We start from the raw sequence: 18,575 nt of genomic DNA, 5'->3' as shown, positions 1-18,575 counted from the left end.
GGTTCTCAAAGCAGTTCAGCGCGGTCTTCATTCTACAAGGAACTCCAATTGGGAAGGACCATTCATGGTCGCTGAATCCGCGGCCGGAGGATACTACAAATTGACCAACACAGATGGCAGAACCTTACCAGTAATTCACGAAAATTGGCTCAAGGCGTTTATCTGAAATTATTGGACATTTAAGGTATTGGGCGTTTGAAGCACTGATGGTGTTGGGATTTAACATTTAGAATTTTCTTTCATTTGTATTTCAATTCCTCCAAAACATTTGCAATACTTGCAATCAGTATTTGAATTCAGCAATTTATCAAAATTCAGTTCATATTTCGTAAAAGAAAATCTCTATCAAATCTACAAGAAAATCCTCAACCATCAGTCAATCCAAAACCATCTAAATATCAAAAACTCAAGTATAAACCTCACATCTCTCAGAAGTTCAGAAGTTCAAGAGATCAGCAAGAAAAGGCTTTCGCTCATCAGCATCCTTCAAGATTTGCAAAGCCGCCCTCTCCTTGTTCAACTCCTCGGTCAGCTTGGCAATCTTGTCCTCCTTCTCCTTCACAACATCGTTTGGAAAGGGTATGTTCTATAAACAAATCCGCGTCGGCGGCGCCAAAAATTGGTGTGATTTTATATTGAGTTGTAGTAAGATGATTCGTTCACTCAGATTTGTTGAGAATTTGTTTTAAGACTTAATAAAGAAAATAAGGAAAAATATATATATAAAATTTGTCACAGGATGAAGAGAGACCGGGACTCGGGATTTCACTACTTTTCATATTGTTGTGGTTCAGTCATTACTTCTAGACAATAAATCTCAAACAAAAGAAGTTGTGACTCTAGTTCTTTGCCAAAAATAGATTTCGTAAAATATTATTTGTAAGTTAAAAGCATGACGCATCTGAAGTAATTAAAACTAAGCATGCGACATCTAACAAAATAACAAGTAATTAATAGAAATCATAAAGCAATTAAATATATGCAAAAAGTCAATAAAAGAATTAATTCATTTACCACAATCATGAAAAGTTGCTTCCTCCGTTGTCCCGGTGGTGGTGTCTAGCTCCGCATGGTGAAAACACACTCAAAGGAATTTTTCATTGCTCAAAAAGGTGCTTACAAGGAGAAAATGGAGAAATAATTCAAAACCGGGTTTGTAACAATTATATTTGTTACAAACCAGAAAACTACGACCCACAATATGTGTCACTGATACTGTTTCTCTAAGACCCACGTTAAGCGTCGTTGTCACTGTTGGAAAACGACTGTCTTTGGCAGTCTGTTCTTCGTGTTCTACAGCAGCAGAAAAATATTCTCTGCAACTCGTCCAATCTCCTCTCTGTAGCTCTCTATTCTCTTCCCCAACTCTCCATCCCTTTCTCAGACATCCCATAACCTTATTTATACTCGACAGACCCCTTGAATCTTCAAAATATCTTGTCATTAAGTTCATTAATCTTCACGGGTATTGTTTCCTTCTTTATATTCTTTTCTCCATTCTCACGTGTTATCTGAAGTTGAAATCCACCGGAGCATGTTGTGTACACAATCAGTTAGAAGAAAACTCGCTCTACACACGCGCCGGTCTCCCAAATATATAGCAGATGAGTCACGAAGATTATTTTCTTCCCTGCTTTAGAACGAGCACCAAATGTAACAGAATTTTGCTGCTCAAAACACGTGACGACATGTGTACATGGTAATCAATGAAATACTGTCTGAAGCTCTGGAAAATCTCCAACAATATCCACAGAAATCTTCCAAGTATAACCCATAAAATCCCGTGAAAATTTGTTATCCCTGTTTCATGCGAATCCATGGATATCTTCTTCTATTTTCGAACATAAGCCCATTACCCATCCTGTTATGATGTAACATGTCCAAACTGCTTCAACTCCGTGAAAAAGATCGAGTAAACTCGCCCAAAACTTGATTCAGTAAATCTCAGCAATCCCGTGAACTCCACACCTCTGTTTCCTTCTAACTCGAGTTCTAGCCAGTTCTAATAACTAAGCAAGACCATACCACGCCTGTGAGTCCAAGACAAGTCTTCCCAATCAATTACAGCTATTGAGTCTCAATGAATCACACAAAGTTTTCCCGCCAATTTTTAGTTTTCAAACCAAGAAGGAAGGGTGCCCCCTATCCATAGTAGGGGGTGAGAATAGTAGATTCCATAAGGGGTGCCTCTGGTCAGCTGCTTGGGTGCAAATATCATTTGGGTGCCCCTTATCCACAATGAAAGTCCGCTTAGCAATTGTCCTCCGGGGGCGCCCCAAGCAACTTTTCGAGCCGAATTTTCCAACAATATTTATTTCCAAAAAATACCCACAAACACACAAAACACCATAATAAGGACGAAAACGAGTACTAACAATACGAAACATTGAGGACAAAATAGACACATAAATGCGTCTATCAAATACCCCCAAACTTATTATTTGCTAGTCCTCGAGCAAAACTAATAAAAACAAAACCGAGTTAATCTCGGCAGGGTTTACCAGAGGTGTACCCACAAAACAATTACTTCTAATTGGTCACAAGTATCCAAAGAGCTATGAGAACATACATATTCTCAACCTATCTCCAAGTAACTAGAATGCCAGAGAAAATAAAGGTGTCATCTCCAAAGCTGACTGAAGAAAAGGGGAGACACATCCGCAACACTGCTAGATAAAGAGATTTCCGCTACACAGCTAGGTAAACATTGTAAGATGCGTCCGCTGCTTTACAGCTGGATAAGATTAGGAGAGAGATAAAGATGAGAGGGACATCTGCTACACAGCTGGACTAATTACGTGTAATGAGTTGAACCAGTGCTGGAAAGATCTTGTGCCAGATGGAAATTGGACTAACAAAGCAACCAAAATGCATCTCTCTTCGACTCTCTCATAGTGCTCAGTAGAAACAACGTCTTCTTCGGCTTCAACTGTTGATGATAAACTCTCGAACCTCGTAGAACCTTGACAATAAACTTTTCTCCTTAATTTCTTGCTTGAAACTTCCTTATAGATTTTTACTTCCCTATGGCCTTATTGAACAAAACTTAACGATGATTTTTTTTATTTTTTTTTTTCATTTTTCATTTTTCAATTTTTCATTTTTTTTTTAGACAAAAATAACAAGACAAAAATTTAAATGGCCATGAGAGAAGGAATTTAGAACTTGGATCTTCGCAACTTGTGATGTCTTGGTATCATGAACTTGAACAACTTATATCATTTGTTTTTATAACTTTTTGTAACTAAGTCTTCAACTTTGATTTTTGAAATATTATTTTCTATTGTTACTTTCTAAACCTTAAGCGTCTTAAACTTTCTTCATATATTTTGATGTCGCTCCGCTTGTTGATGATGATAAGTTTCTACTGAGAGAGAGTCGTAAGAATCCAGTAACTAAGACTACATTGTGAGGTTGCTTTGTCTTTCTGGCATTTCCTCCTGACCTACTCGCCTTTCCATCATGGATGGTTAGGTCCATCATGGATGGTTAGGTCCATCATGGTTACCCTCTAAAAGGAACAAGTTCTCTCCTGAATTTCAAGGATCTCAATACCTTTTTCTCTAATGTCTCAATATGTTGTTATCTCTAGCATTCCAATTTCTATCTTTTCGGTGAGAAACAGTATGTAAACTTAGCTAACCGGGTACTATGTGATGCTAGAAGTTTCAAAAATGCGACTAAAATGTTTCTCCCATACCCCCAAACTTAAATATAACATTGTCCTCAATGTTCTAAAGATAAAATTAAAAGCATGAACAAGGAGAAACTGTTACCACTTGAAGCAAAAGAGATAAGGAAAGATATTACCGTGTCGCAAGAATATTGGGTTACCTCCCAAGAAGTGCTAAGTTTAAAGTCTTCAGCCAGACAATGGAAGAATTAGTCACCTCATAGAATCATATAGAAGTAGCCGGAATAATTGTGGGTCATCTGGATCAAAAAGTATTACCCACAAGAAGAGGAAACTGCAACAGACCAAAAAGATATCGAACATACCCTTGTTTAAGACAACTACATCTAGTTGTGGCTCAGGGTCAGGTTCTATAACCGGGTCTAGATAACAGGTTTTCATCGGTTGGATTTCCTCAAAGCTAAGATCCGGTTCAGGTATTAGAGTCTGGAAAAACTCAACTAAGAACTTGGAAGCACATAACAACAACCTGAATATTTTGGGATCCTCTAAGTCAATTAGATTTGACTCACACAGCTGACCACAATGAAAGAGGTGGTCTTCCTTAAGAAAATGTGTCGACCCTAATATCCTAAAGTGATTAGGTTTAGTCTCAAAACTTAATAACCGACACATCTTAAAATCAAAAGTTCCCACAATTGGAAGAAAAGTTTTTGGTGGGAAAACAAAGTCAATCTTGGTATCATAGCCTGGGTTAACCACATCAACCAGAGGATGGGTTTCTAACAACTGAGCTTCTTTTTGAACATCATTAGGTTCGGAAAAACGTGTATGAAGATAATCTTGTAAGATGGTTGAGGCACAAATGTCAAGTCCTACAGGAGGGTACTTTCTAAGAGTTAAAGCACACGGAGAATGATAATCACCCCCAAACTTAGAGTTTTCTATGTCTCTAGAAAGACTAGTCAGAACTTCCCTAATTTCTAGGTCATCAGATTCCTGAAAATGGTCAATTGCTTCTTCTAAGTCTGGTTCATCCTCACTCATCTCTACGAGTTTATCAACTTCTAAGACTAGTGTTTCTAAATCGCTAGATTCTAAAACAGTATTCTTAGGGTAAACTCTTTCCTCTAAACCATCATCACAATCATATAAAGGATTATCAGAGAAAGTTTCATATAAAGGCTCATCAACTAAGGTTTTAATCATAGTTACCTCCTCCGATTCACTGATAGGCACATCAAATAATGGATTATCCAGCATACTGCAGGCTAAAGGATCATGAACTACATCGTCTAAAACGGTGGTATCTCTAGTCAAATCCATATCCTTTTGAATAGGTGAATAATTATTAAAATTATTTGGATTTGTACTAGAAACAACACTATCATTATAAAGCTCAATCAGAGTAACAAATTCCTGATCACTATGCCTACATATTTCATGTTCTTCATCAATACTATCCTCATCATAATCATCACTATAATAACATGAAAATGATCGAACCTTATCAAAACAAGTAGTGTTACCAATTCTAACATCGTCATCTTGATTATGTGAATAAAAATTATCCTTATTTTCGAGGGTGGAAATTAAGACTATCCTGAGCAAGTTTTTCCACAATCCTATTTGTATTCTCAGTAAATTGCTTGAGGGTCTCTTCTAGAGATATCTTAGTTGACCGCTCTACGGACTCTTCTGGGAGAAGAATATTATAAGTATCTTTCATAAATAACTTCCGTGCTGCTCATTGAAACTCTTGAAAGACTATTCTAGAGAAATAAAAGGATTTTTTTTCTCGTATGACCTGTGGGTATGTGGATAGTAATTGGGATCAAAATGGTATGGACCATAATCTTCAAAGGTTTCGCGTTCCCAATCACTATTCACACTATGGTCATAAAAAGGATAATGTCTAAGCTGCTCAGTCGGATACTCATTGTATTGGCTATTATAATACCAGTTCGACATCCTAACTGCAAGGGAAACAAACACAAAGAAGGCTGACTCGACCACAACAAGCCTATTTTATCTAGCAAACAAAAAGCATGATGGCTCCACTTAGATTATTTCTAGACCAGCTTCTAATCCTTCGAAAGGGAATTCGTTACAATTTGAGCAAACCCCTCTGGAATCAATCTGAGTCAAAGTAAGTTGAATATAGGCAAGGGAAGTTGCGTGGAGCTTTGATACCCAAGGCCTCACCACATTACAAGGCGGCGCAGTCACGCATTCAACTCACAGAAACCATCATGAACTTCAAAGTATGCTTAAAAGAGTAACCAATATTTCTCGAATGACTTTCCTATTAAGCTCGTGACCCTATCGGTCTCGTTCTAGTCAAAATTTTAGGCTTAGGTTCGCGTAGGTTACATGTTCCTAAGGCGGGAAAGAAGGAAACGGTGATGAAATCCGAGTCCTTATCTTGATTTGTCCAGGTCTTGCCCTTTACTAGAAAATTAAATCCGATTTCAGGTCCTCAACATATAGGCATACAAAATCATCCAGTAAACCCGCTGACAGGGGATTCGCAGGTGTTTAGAATTCTTACCTCACGTTCCAGACAGGGGATGAACCGTTCAAGTCGAATCGGGCCACCGACTCCAATGTAAGTGTACGAACCCGAGGGGCCGAGACGATATCGTAATCGTCGTCCTTCTCTGCATACAATTTATATTTAAAACTACCCTTCCGTAGGGTTTTAAAAAAAAATGTCCAATGTCCAAAAATAAAAATGTCCAAAAATAAAACTTTACAAAAATAAAAAACTTAATTACAGTTTCTAAAAAAATAAAATAAAAATTATTTACAAAATCTTCTTCTTCACTCCTTTTGGATCTCTCTTTTCTTTCCTTTTTGGGCTTCGCCTTTCTTTTCAGCACTTCTTTTTTTTTAGCTTAGCTCCAAATCTGAAAGCAAATAAAAGTACCAAAACGCGTAAAAAAGAACAAATAAAATAAAACCTAAAAACAAATCTATAAACAAATCCGCGTCGGCGGCGCCAAAAATTGGTGTGATCTTATATTGAGCTGTAGTAAGATGATTCGTACACTCAGATTTGTTGAGAATTTGTTTTAGACTTAATAAAGAAAATAAGGAAAAATATATATACAAAATTTGTCACAGGATGAAGAGAGACCGGGACTCGGGATTTCACTACTTTTCATATTGTTGTGGTTCAGTCATTACTTCTAGACAATAAAGATCAAACAAAAGAATTTGTGACTCTAGTTCTTTGCCAAAAATAGATTTCGTAAAATATAATTTGTAAGTTGAAAGCATGACGCATCTGAAGTAATTAAAACTAAGCATGCGGCATCTAAAAAAATAACAAGTAATTAATATAAATCATAAAGCAATTAAATCTATGCAAAAAGTCAATAAAAGAATTAATTCATTTACCACAATCATGAAAAGTTGCTTCCTCCGTTGTCCCGGTGGTGGGGTCTAGCTCCGCATGGTGAAAACACACTCAAAGGAATTTTTCATTGCTCAAAAAGGTGCTTACAAGGAGAAAATGGAGAAATAATTCAAAACCAGGTTTGTAACAATTATATTTGTTACAAACCAGAGAACTACGACCCACAGTATTTGTCACTGATACTGTTTCTCTAAGACCCACGTTAAGCGTCGTTGTCACTGTTGGAAAACGACTGTCTTTGGCAGTCTGTTCTTCGTTTTCTTCGTGTTCTACAGCAGCAGAAAAATATTCTCTGCAACTCGTTCAATTCACGAGTTTCAGAACATCATGTTCGACTCAGCAACTACATGGACTCATCGTCCCATCAAACCACGAAGTCATCAATTGACTAACAAACCACGAGACGTCAATCGTGTCACTTGGGGAGATATCACTTAGGATTTCGGTCTGGTGGTCTACGGCACGTGTGTTCAAACACACGATGGAATGTGAGCAAGTCCTGCAATCAGTTAAAGGAATTCACGAGGTAGTGGGTGGAAAATCGACCAAGTCTCCACACGTTGAGCAACTGGTTTCAAACACGATCTCCACTTCCCCACTCCTTGATTCCATCAACTGTCACACTTCATGGAATCACGGTGTCTACAATTCCAGCAATATAAATAAGTCTCTGAATCATGATTGAATCATCATCAGTATCATCAATGTAACGTCTCATCGACAACACGAGATCATCAACTCATCAATTGAGCAACTACTCTCAATTGAGCAATTTCAATCACTCAGAGCTTATCGTATTCAGAATTCACACACCCACAATCTTTGATTACCATTGATTCCACCCATTTCTCAGCTTCCCTCCTACAGATCAACCCATCCTCTCTTGTGACCAAATTTACTCTGGAACGGTCATTGTCTTGATTTAGGACGGAGTACTACAGATTGATCTCTCGAATCTAAAGCACCCCCTTTGCAGCGGTGCATCTGTGTGAGGATTAACATTTCGCTCGGTTCGAGGAGTCTCCTCTGTACGGTCGTCTCCTCAATTCCTTAAAAACCAGCAAATCGTTTTTCCCCATCTACAATATTCAAGCCCAGAAAATTTACAAGCTTTAACAAAGAATATTTTTGAGTTTTGAGCATGTTTAGGGCCTAAAAAGGCGAAACAGTAAACTTCCAGGAGACCTTCAGAACTTTTTCAGATTGTATGTTGTCCAATGTTTTGGCCACATCTCCTTGCTTGTCTCTCCAATTGTTGTGAATTTTGGATATGTTGTATAGGACATCCATTCGAAGAGAATGGTATATGACCCATCCTTATATTCTTCACCAATTGATCCCATCTTGTCACTTTGTACAGGGCAGTGTAAAACCACTTCAGACAGGGTTGCTTTAAAACGCCTACTTTGTGATTTTTGAACATTTGCTTGTGTCTTGGATGCTTGATGAAGGATTTCAATGTCATTGATTAATTTGAAATCTTAAACTCTTGGATGATACATGATCTTGGAGCTTGCAGTACCATTTTGTGTTTCTGTCAACCGTGGAAACATCACTTCTGAAACCCTAGTCACGGGACCATAACTGAGGTTGCTCTCAAGAGAGGATGATGTAATGACCCTGGTTGCATGTTCCGGTGGTATAATTACTATTATGATGAATGATTAGAACGTGACAGTCCGGTGCCACAGGTATTGGAATGTGAAACTAATCGCCATGATCAGTGAACCGTCGGTCCCCAGTATTTTGTCAAATCTCTCCTTTTCGTTTTCCCTTCTTCTGGCGAGACCTAGATAGAGGACTCAGGTAGAAAATTGATGTAAAGACCTAGGTGGTCGAAGTTGGAGGTACCTTGATGAAGGACTTAGCGGAAAGACCTGGTGGACACCGATCGACTGTGGAAGTTATGAATCCCGTCTAAGAATTGCTGCTTGCATGTTGTATGCTCTGGAAGCTGTAGGAACCTCTTACGACGTCGGAATTCGATGCTTGACCCCAACTTTTGAAGCTAAGAGACTGAGTTATCTCGTGAGACAAGAATCACTCAATTTGGAGTTGTAGAGGTCAGCTAGCGAAGCGTTCACATTTGTAATTTGTAATCCCGTATAAAATTTCCAGATTTCGTAGACCCATTGGTATGTTTTTATAAACTCATGGCCTGATGAAGTGTGTTGTATCTCATTTGTAGAGGTGATGAGAACATCTTGTAGAAGACTTGGGATTGTGCCCGCCAGTCGTGTAAGCTTTGGGAAGACTTTCATGTGAACATGTTATCATGTCTACACATCTTGATATGAATCATTAGTTCTTGGAGAAGTCCGCTTCATGTGTAACACTTCAGAGAATGGTTAGTTGATGAAGCCTTGTCATGAGGATGTTGTTCCTGAGACGGTTGTTGATGCTGAGATCACGACTGAATTTTCTCCAGATGTTCTTGTTGATGCTGAGACTATGAATAGAGTTCCTCCACGTGTTCTTGTTGATGTTGATACTATGGTTGGAGTTGCTCCAAAGACCGAAAAGGCTAGATTATCGACATAGTCTTTGCTCCTCCTTTATATGCACGAACTGATTGGTGAGTTGAGAATTCCTAAGATGAAGGTGTACTAGTCTTTCAACCCAAATTCTCCACAGTGGCTTCGTCAGGGAATCGATGTTGTTGCGGCAGATAGCAGCAGCAGTCTCCATTCTGGATGTGAGGAGAAAACGTTCCTTGGTCGTGCAAGGTTCGTGATGTAGAGAAGTTTCGTCGATGACGTGTCATGGAATTACATCAGTCTGCAATAAATTGTTATCTGGATAACATTTATTGAAAGAAATTTGAATCGATTTCTCCAATAAGATCAAGTCCTCAGTGTATGTTGAAGGAGTTTGTACCATCCATGGATGAATGATGTTGCATCTGCTTCAGAAGTCTTATCATGGAATAGTGAAGACTTATCGATTGTAGTTCAGTTACGCTTCGATCGTGGTGGTGTTGAATCAGTGTCGAGGTATTTGTGCTGAAGTCATAGGCGCCATTATCGAAGGTGTACTCTTTGATTGGGAGTACAAGTTGAAGGCTTCTTAGATGCTTGAGCGTTGAAGCTTCATATCCCTTGAGCATGTCTTAGGTTTGATCGTCTCGCCCCCAACTATCTTATGTTGATTCATCATTATTTTCATTGCGGTAGTGAGATTCAACACTTGTGCCGACATTAGAGATTTATGATTTTGTGGCACTCGCGGACATTCCTGCAAGTCTACGGAGAAATTTCCAAAGCGTTCTTTGCCATGCTTGAACACCATCTCAGTAATGTATGTCTCAGTGAGATGCTCGATTCAGAGAAACGTCATATTCAACCACTTGGTAAAATATTGCTGAAGTGAGATTACCCACTTATAGCGTCTTGCAATAGCAAAGATGCTAGCAGAATTGAGTACCCATGCTATAATAGCATGTGAGGAAATAAATGACATATACATGGGAGGTATGAGACTTTCCTGAGTGCAGGACCTTTTGATGAATGTCTATGCATCTTTTGAAGGTTCTTGTTTCAACCTCGTCAAAGTTCGAAATTCCTCCAAGCGCTCTGATGATGGAATGTCCGTCAAATCTTCTGGATCAGAACTTTCTTCGTTTGAGAGATGTGTAACCAAAGGCACTTTGTAAGTACCCATCTTTCCAGCGTGGATCCATGCTCGTATGAAGGACATGTCATATCCTGGATCTTCCTGATTATGTGAAACTTGGTTTCTGTCCAGGTTGAACTTATGTTCACTTTGAGAGGGATATAGCCATAAGTATTTACGAGCGTTCCTTCAAGGTCTCTGATTGAGATGGGAGCATGTGTAGCTTCTTGTCTAGTGATGCATGTGGATCCGATGGTTTTCAGTGGAATGTTGTTGATGGCGGTGCCAGCATCGACAACGTTCTTCCAAATTCGTTTCTTCTGAGATTGACGGTGGTAAGCAGTCCCTAGTCATGCATCTCCTTGTTTGTGGATGAAGGTTCAGGGAGTATTTCTGGGATAGATATACGTCTGATACAATGTGATTCGGTGTTGTGAACATGTATTTCCTTTATGCATTAGACAAATAAAGCAGCTCACAGATATGCTCGATCGATTGAACTATTTCTTTGACTGGTTTATCAGAGAGTGTAAAGGTTCTGACTGGGAAGGATTCTTGTGTACTCCTTTAGTCCCCAGTTGAATCTATTATGAATCAACCTTCTCTTTGAAAATATTGCAGTCACTTGTTGGATGATTGGTGAACTTATGAAGGCAGCAGTACCTGGGAATATTCACTTCTTCTTCAGTTGGATGTCTCCTGATGAATGTCAATTGGGTTGCATCATCTTGAATCCAAACTTCCAGTAACTCGATCACTTCTTCAATGAGAAGGGGGAAGTTTGAATCTGTCTGATCATTTCCTCGTCCGTTGATGCAGGGTTGAGGTTTGTGCATTTCAGGATTGGTTATCCATTCTTTGCGCTTCTGAAGGATCCTGAGAGATTGGAAAAGTATGCTTCTGTTGTGGTGCGTCGGTTCTCCTTTTGCTTCCTTCAGCAAAAACGTTCATGGAAGTTTGGAGGTTGTATTATCTGTTGAAGAGACGTTGAGTATCATGAGGTTCTCAGTCTAGGTCTTTCTCTTTCCAGTAAACCATGCGCGGTAGTTGGTGACTGCTTGGCTGCTTCATGAAGTTCTGAGAAAGTCTAGAATCGCAGATTCTCCAGAAAGGCTCTGTAGATTTAGATCATTCAGTTGTGTTCATGCTCTCATAGTGCCTCCAGGGACCAAGACGTGTTCTCGAGCGTTCCTTGTTCCGTTGTATATTGTGAACGTTGGGGAAATGTAACCCTTCGGGAAAGGAATTCTTTGCGTAGCAGCAAAGTATGGAGGTTGATGACGACGAACATATGATGCTTTGTCTTTTCCTCAATCTTCCATGAAGCGGTCCAAGTCCTCATGAGTGATGAAGCCTACAGGTTCCTTTGTTGGTGGGTTATCTTCTCCTGAGTTTTCTCTGACATCTTGTCAGTGAGAGTTTTGTGATAATTGCACAGCTCTTTCTGTGTTGTAGCCATGTCAATTTGATTTTCGGCGAGAATTTCCTGGACCTTCATGAGATCAGCTATGGTGGGCGGATTTTCTCTGACTTCCTTGGGATGCCGGCCGAAGAGAGGATGATTTCCAGTGTTGGTTTGAGGAGGAATGGTATCACCAGCGCCATTGTTGGAAGCAAGAATAGTTTCTGGAGTACCACCGCTGTTGTTAGTGCTTGTGTGGTTTGTGTTAGGATTTGTAACTGAACCTGACCTAAGTTCAACCATTTTATGAAAAGTGAGATCGCAACCGAGAGATTAATCTCCCACTATGGTCGCCAATCTGTGGATGGGAAAAAACGATTTGCTGGTTTTTTAGGGAAGTGAAGAGTCGAGCGTGCGGTCGAGACTCCTCAACCGAGCAAACTTCTGAACCTCACACATATGCACTTCAAAGGGAGTGCTTAGATTCGAGAGATCAATCTGTAAGACTACGACCCAAACCAAGTTAATGGTCGTTCCAGAATCAATTCGGTCACAAAGAAGGAGATGGGTTGATCTGTAAGAGGGAAGCTGAGAATTGTGTGGGATCAATGATAATAAAGGATTGTGGATGTGTTGAAGGTTTCTGCAAATTGATGAACTGCTGAAGTTGAGTTATGTGAGTAAGTTTTAATCGAGTTGTTGACGAATGATGATAATTATTGGTTGTCCTCGATTTGGACTTATTTATATTGCAAGAATGATGAATCACTAATCCCTATAAGTGTGACGGTTTCTTGAGTGAAATAGTGAGAAAGAGGAAGATCGTGGTGAAACCAGTTCCAGGTCGTGCGGAGACTTGGTTAACCGTCCACCAACTACTTTGCTAACTCCTTCAACCGTTGCACGACTTACTTACATTCTCATCGTGGATGAATCCACGTGCCGTAGGCCGCCAGACCAAAACCCTAATTGATATCCCCCCATGTGACGTGATTGATGTCTCACGAATCGTGGAGTCTGCATGACAGACGTGTATTTGATTAGTCACGTTGTTGAATGTTTAGATAATGAATCTAAGTTTTTTTGAACTGCGCATGATTGGCGATTGCTCAGCGATTCATGGATTTGAACGTGTTAGTTCTTATATATTGCTCGTGTGCAATTATTGTAAATTCGAGCGTTTGAAAAAGTATTGCTCGGTTCAACGAATTACTGAGTATTGATAGTTGAGCATTTGAGAAAGTATTGCTCAATTCGACAAATTACTGAATAGTTGGATCAATATTCGAGCAATTGAGAAAGTATTGCTCAATTCGACGAATTACTGACAAATTACTGAATATTGATAGTTGGATCAATATTCGAGCAATTGAGCAAGTATTGCTCAATTCGACGAATTATTTATTTATTGGTGATGTGACCCAATAAAATATTAATTAAAATATTGGTAGATTACCGAATATTATATAATTAATCCGCGTGTTGCTTGATGGATCAACATAAATTTATTTATTGTTTGAACTTGCTTAATGATTTGTTGAGCGTTTGTTCGAAAACCCTAATTTTGATCAATTGCTCATTAGTTGACGAATTGCTGAAAATAGGTCATGAGCGAAGGAGGGACCGACCAAATGAGACTATGGACGTCCATGTGATGCCCAATTGCTCGAGTGAGCCTACACCAGGTCCTGAGTTGGCCAGTTGGTGAAGGAATGACGATTAAATGCCGGTTTCATCATTTATTTAAATAGTGCTGGATTGAGCATTAGGTAATAAAACCTAATTATAGAAAAGTGAGGACCGGCCAAGGTGCCATGAGACCGGCTCTTGGTGGTCATGGGACCATTGATGGGCGTTTGCACAAACTCTGAGTTGGTTGTGAAGAGTTTGGACCCAGTATGAGCAATTGCGCAAATTAGGTCAAAAGTGTAAAAACGTGTGGGACCGGCTCATTGCAAGCCTTAGAGCCACCCTTGGTCGGTCAAGGGAGCATACCCGTGTCTCCATGATGCTCATGTCTCAGTCATGAGAGTTTCTGCATTTTCTGATGTGCGTTTGAGCAATATTTCGGATTTTCAGAAGAGTTCGATCTTTCACTGAAATCCTCGATTTTGCTCGAATGAGCAAGTATGCTCGTTTGATCAATATTTTGTGAAATATCAAAATAATAATATTTTATATATTTTTCGTGAGTAGCCTAGTCGGTCGTGTGACTATGTTGACTTTTGGCTTTTTCATGGTTCGCGCAATATTTGAGAAAATATGGAGAGACCATGATTTTTGCTAAAACCGAAGAGTTTCACAAGATGAGAGAAATAACAATTTATGAAAGATTAGGGATTGCAAGGTGTGGGACCGGCCACGACTAGGGCATGGCCGGCCGGCTATGTTGCCCGGTCCCGCAACACCTTTTCCTAATATTATTATTTTTGTGAAACTACACAAATATGGAGAAACCACGAAAATATGGAGAAACCACGAGTTTTGCTCAAACAAGGAAAGTTGCTGGAATCGAGGAGTCTTTATGAGTTTATGAAAACAACAAAAATAAGAAAAATAATGGAGGAAGCATGGGACTGGCAGCGGCTAGGGCACGGCCAGCCGGTCGGCACGGCCCATGAGCGCTTCTCCATTATTTTAATATTATTATTTCCTCTCTCCTGTTTTATGCGGGATTCCTCATTCGTCCATATTTTGAATGTGCGTTCGCGCATTTGGGTATTCGTTCGTGCATCATTTTCGAGTACACTTACACCATTTTATGGGGCTTACTCGGTGGTAGTCCAGATGCCCGATTACTGAGTATTTATTAATAATTTATGAAATTCAGTGGAGAATGATTCATGAAACTGAGTAATAAAAGCGAGTAGTTTTTTATTATCAATTCATAGGATCAACCGTAGATTCTACCATGAATTCGGAATAATAAAAGAGGTATTACCATTCCATGGGATCGTGGATTCGACCATGAAATCAGAGTAATAAAATAAGTGGTGATATTACCATTTCATGAGACCAGCCATGGGTTTGACCATGAAATCGGAGTAATATTTATTATCATTTCATGAGATCAGTCGTGGATTCGACCATGAAATCGGAGTAATACACTTATCTATTACCATTTCGATCATGAAATAAGAGTAATGAGATGAGATAGATTATCTTCTAGGAATTCAGTGATGAATGTCACGGTAGAATTTAATCTCTTGTGTATAGTCGGCGAAGCAGCAAGTGTTGTCGATGTCCTGAAGACGTTATTGCTCTCAATCTTATGGAGAACCGTTCGGATATATACACGATCTCTCTACATAGTTAGGGAACAGTGAGTGTCACCGATGTCCTGAAGGCGTTATTGCTCTCAATCTTACGGAGAACCGCCCAATCGTTCTTCTATGTAGAGGGGGGTCTCTCTCATGTAGTCAGGGAACAACGAGTATCACCGACGTCCTGAAGGCGTTATTGCTCTCAATCTACGGAGAACCGCCAAATTATGTTATTCTACATAGAGGGCACGAGGAAATGCCAGGGATCGAACGCTCAGCTAGTGGAGGCTTTTCGAAAGACATATTCATCGTGCCTTCGTAAAATATGAGTCGTCGCATGCCTGAAAGTCGTGTCAGAAAACATGAAGTATCATGATTTTACGATTTTGCCCTTTTTTGAAAATCCACCATCTACACAACTGTACCTTGGATCAGTGGGAGACTGACTAGGGTTCAACTATTCCAGGCGGAAGTTAGCTTGGAGTAGGCTAGTGTCTGTAGCGGCTTAATACAGTGTGTATTCAATTTGGACTAGGTCCCGGGGTTTTTCTGCACTTGCGCTTTTCTCGTTAACAAAATTCTGGTATCTGTGTTATTTTAGTTTCCGCATAATATTGTTTTATCTTTATAATTGAAATAATATAGGTTGTGCGTTTAGATCATCAATTAGTATAATCCAACCTTTGGTTGTCGATTGTCATTGATTGATCCTTGGACATTGGTCTTTGGTACCGTCCAAGTTATTCCTTGTGTTTGATTAAAGACTCGTTGATTTCTATTAGCTTGAGTAAATCAAAACAAGAGAGAGATATTAACTCCTTGAGATACTTTTACCTAGATTGAGTCTGACTGTCTAGTTGATTCTATAGAAAGTGTTTCGGAGTTAGTCCATACAGATTGCTAAGCGAAATATTGGGTGGTGTTGTTAGACCCCGCTTTTTCAGTATTGCTTATCAAGTAAATATGAATTAACGTCTGTGTAATTTATTTTAAATTATAATAAAACAATTATTATGCGAAAAATAAAATTAAATGACATAGCGAGATTTTGTTAACGAGGAAACCGCAAATGCAGAAAAACCTCGGGACCTTGTCCAGAATTGAATACTCTCAGGATTAAGCCGCTACACAAAATTAAACCAACTTTGTATAGTTGAGACCAAGCAACTAAACCTATAGTTCACCTAGTTTCGTATGTATTCCCACACCTCCTACCTATGAATAAGTCACGTACTTGGAACAAATCCTTTGGTTCGTATTCCAAATAGTAAAGGAACAACAAATATGTTTGGTAGCAACTCTCTTCAACCAAGTGATATGAGTTCGACAAAGGCTCTTCTGTTTATCTCAAATAAACTCCTTCGTCAGGTTCTTAGATCTATCTTATTCCCAACTACCGAAGTAATTGTTAAGATTTTGCAATCAATACTTTTAATCACAAAGAATTCTGTTGATGCCGATCTACACAACTAATCAATCAAATCTACCACAAGGATAAACCGATTATAGTTGGATCCTCTATACCGAAACAAGTATTGTGCAGACTAAAGATTATGAACCCCAAATCAGAAATATTCAATATCTTCTTTTTCTTCAAATCTTCTTAGATATTCAATAAACACCTGAACACAACAACTTGAATATCTTGTGATCAACCACGCGCAAAACGGAGTCTGTTAGCAATGAATTATCACAAGATCGTCTTTAGAACTAAAAACAGTCTAAGTATCCTTGTCGAAACTTCGATGTAGTTTGAGTGAATCTTATATCAGAAGAGAATATTCTTAAGCGTAAACAAACTAGGTGCAATCAAAATTCAACCACCGTTAGTCAATTAAATCAATCGAAAACAAAAGATAAACCGCAATTATCTGGTTTCCCACCAACGGTACTAATAGAGCTTCTCAATCCCAAAGAAGACTTTAAACTGAGCGGCTGTAAGAGATTTCGTTTAATTAGGTTACTCTCCTCTCCAAATAAGGGGCTACACCAGTAACAACACAACGGAGAAAGTTTGCTGTCACGGAGGATTAGTTTGCCAGAAATGACAATGAAGTTTGTATGTGTTGCACATGTTCATAGGATCGGTTCCCATTTGCCTAAAAACGTGTTGCACATGTCCATAGGATCGGTTCCCCTTTCTGCCAAAAACTTGTTGCATCTCATACAAGAATCGATTCCCCTTTGTGATGTGTTGCACCTCTTACTAGGATCAGTTCCCCTTTACCCAGAGTCGGTCATACACAAATCACAAACTCGATCATATCATCTCAGCTGATTACTTAAGATCGGTTTCACTAATAAAAGTCATACCAATACATAAGTCAGGCCTTTGTGAATATTTTTACCAAGAATACAAACAAGTCATGAGCGGTTATACTAAATCACACATATTGGTTGTTCACAAGATATGCAATGAATAACAATACCAATAACGTCTGACGATTTCCTTTTCGATTCATAAACAAGTTTATGAACTTACTTCCTTAAAACACATGGAGAACATTGTTTCCTAGGATGAAATCCTGATGTGGTTGTCAACCTATCAATAATAATTCTCTTATGCTACACAATTTTATAAAGAGGTAGTGAGGCAAGTCGAGTTCGTATCCACAGGGAGGTGAGTTTTAAGTTATTATGTAAGACAAATTGATTTTGTTGAAAGACACAAATTCTGAAAATTGCAAAGATTGTAATTCAAATTATGAGATGAGATTGATTAGAGATTCATTCGCCACTACCAAACAAGATATTATTAATCATACAAGTTCTACTCCCAATTGATTTCGATTGTTAACAACTTTTAGACAAGTTATAAGCTCAACTAATCTTCGGATTCCTTAAATCACCGCATAGAATAAGTTCTCTAGCGGATTCTAATCAAATGAACCACCTAAATTAAGCTCTCTAGGTGTAATTCAATCAATTGATAAATTTGTGAATCAAGTTGCTCCTAGCCACATGTTCGTAAGTTCGACATGTTAACCTAGGGTTATCTTTTACACACTATTGCATACAAAATCCCTTTGCGACAAATAGTGCACCGCTACTTATGTAAAGATCACTCTAACAATTACGGATTAAAGTTCTCTATACTAACATTAGAGTTGCATACAAAATACCTAATTGCGCACTTAGATAGCAAGCATACATCTCATGGTCATATAAACGGTAAAAGATAATCAACAAAAGAATTTATCGAAAGAATAACTTGCAAGACTTGATTAATAAAACATGTTCGGA

This window comes from Papaver somniferum, unplaced genomic scaffold, assembly GCF_003573695.1.
Source record: "Papaver somniferum cultivar HN1 unplaced genomic scaffold, ASM357369v1 unplaced-scaffold_132, whole genome shotgun sequence".
NCBI classification, from domain to species: domain Eukaryota; kingdom Viridiplantae; phylum Streptophyta; class Magnoliopsida; order Ranunculales; family Papaveraceae; genus Papaver; species Papaver somniferum.
Note: the sequence above shows the minus strand (reverse complement) of the source record.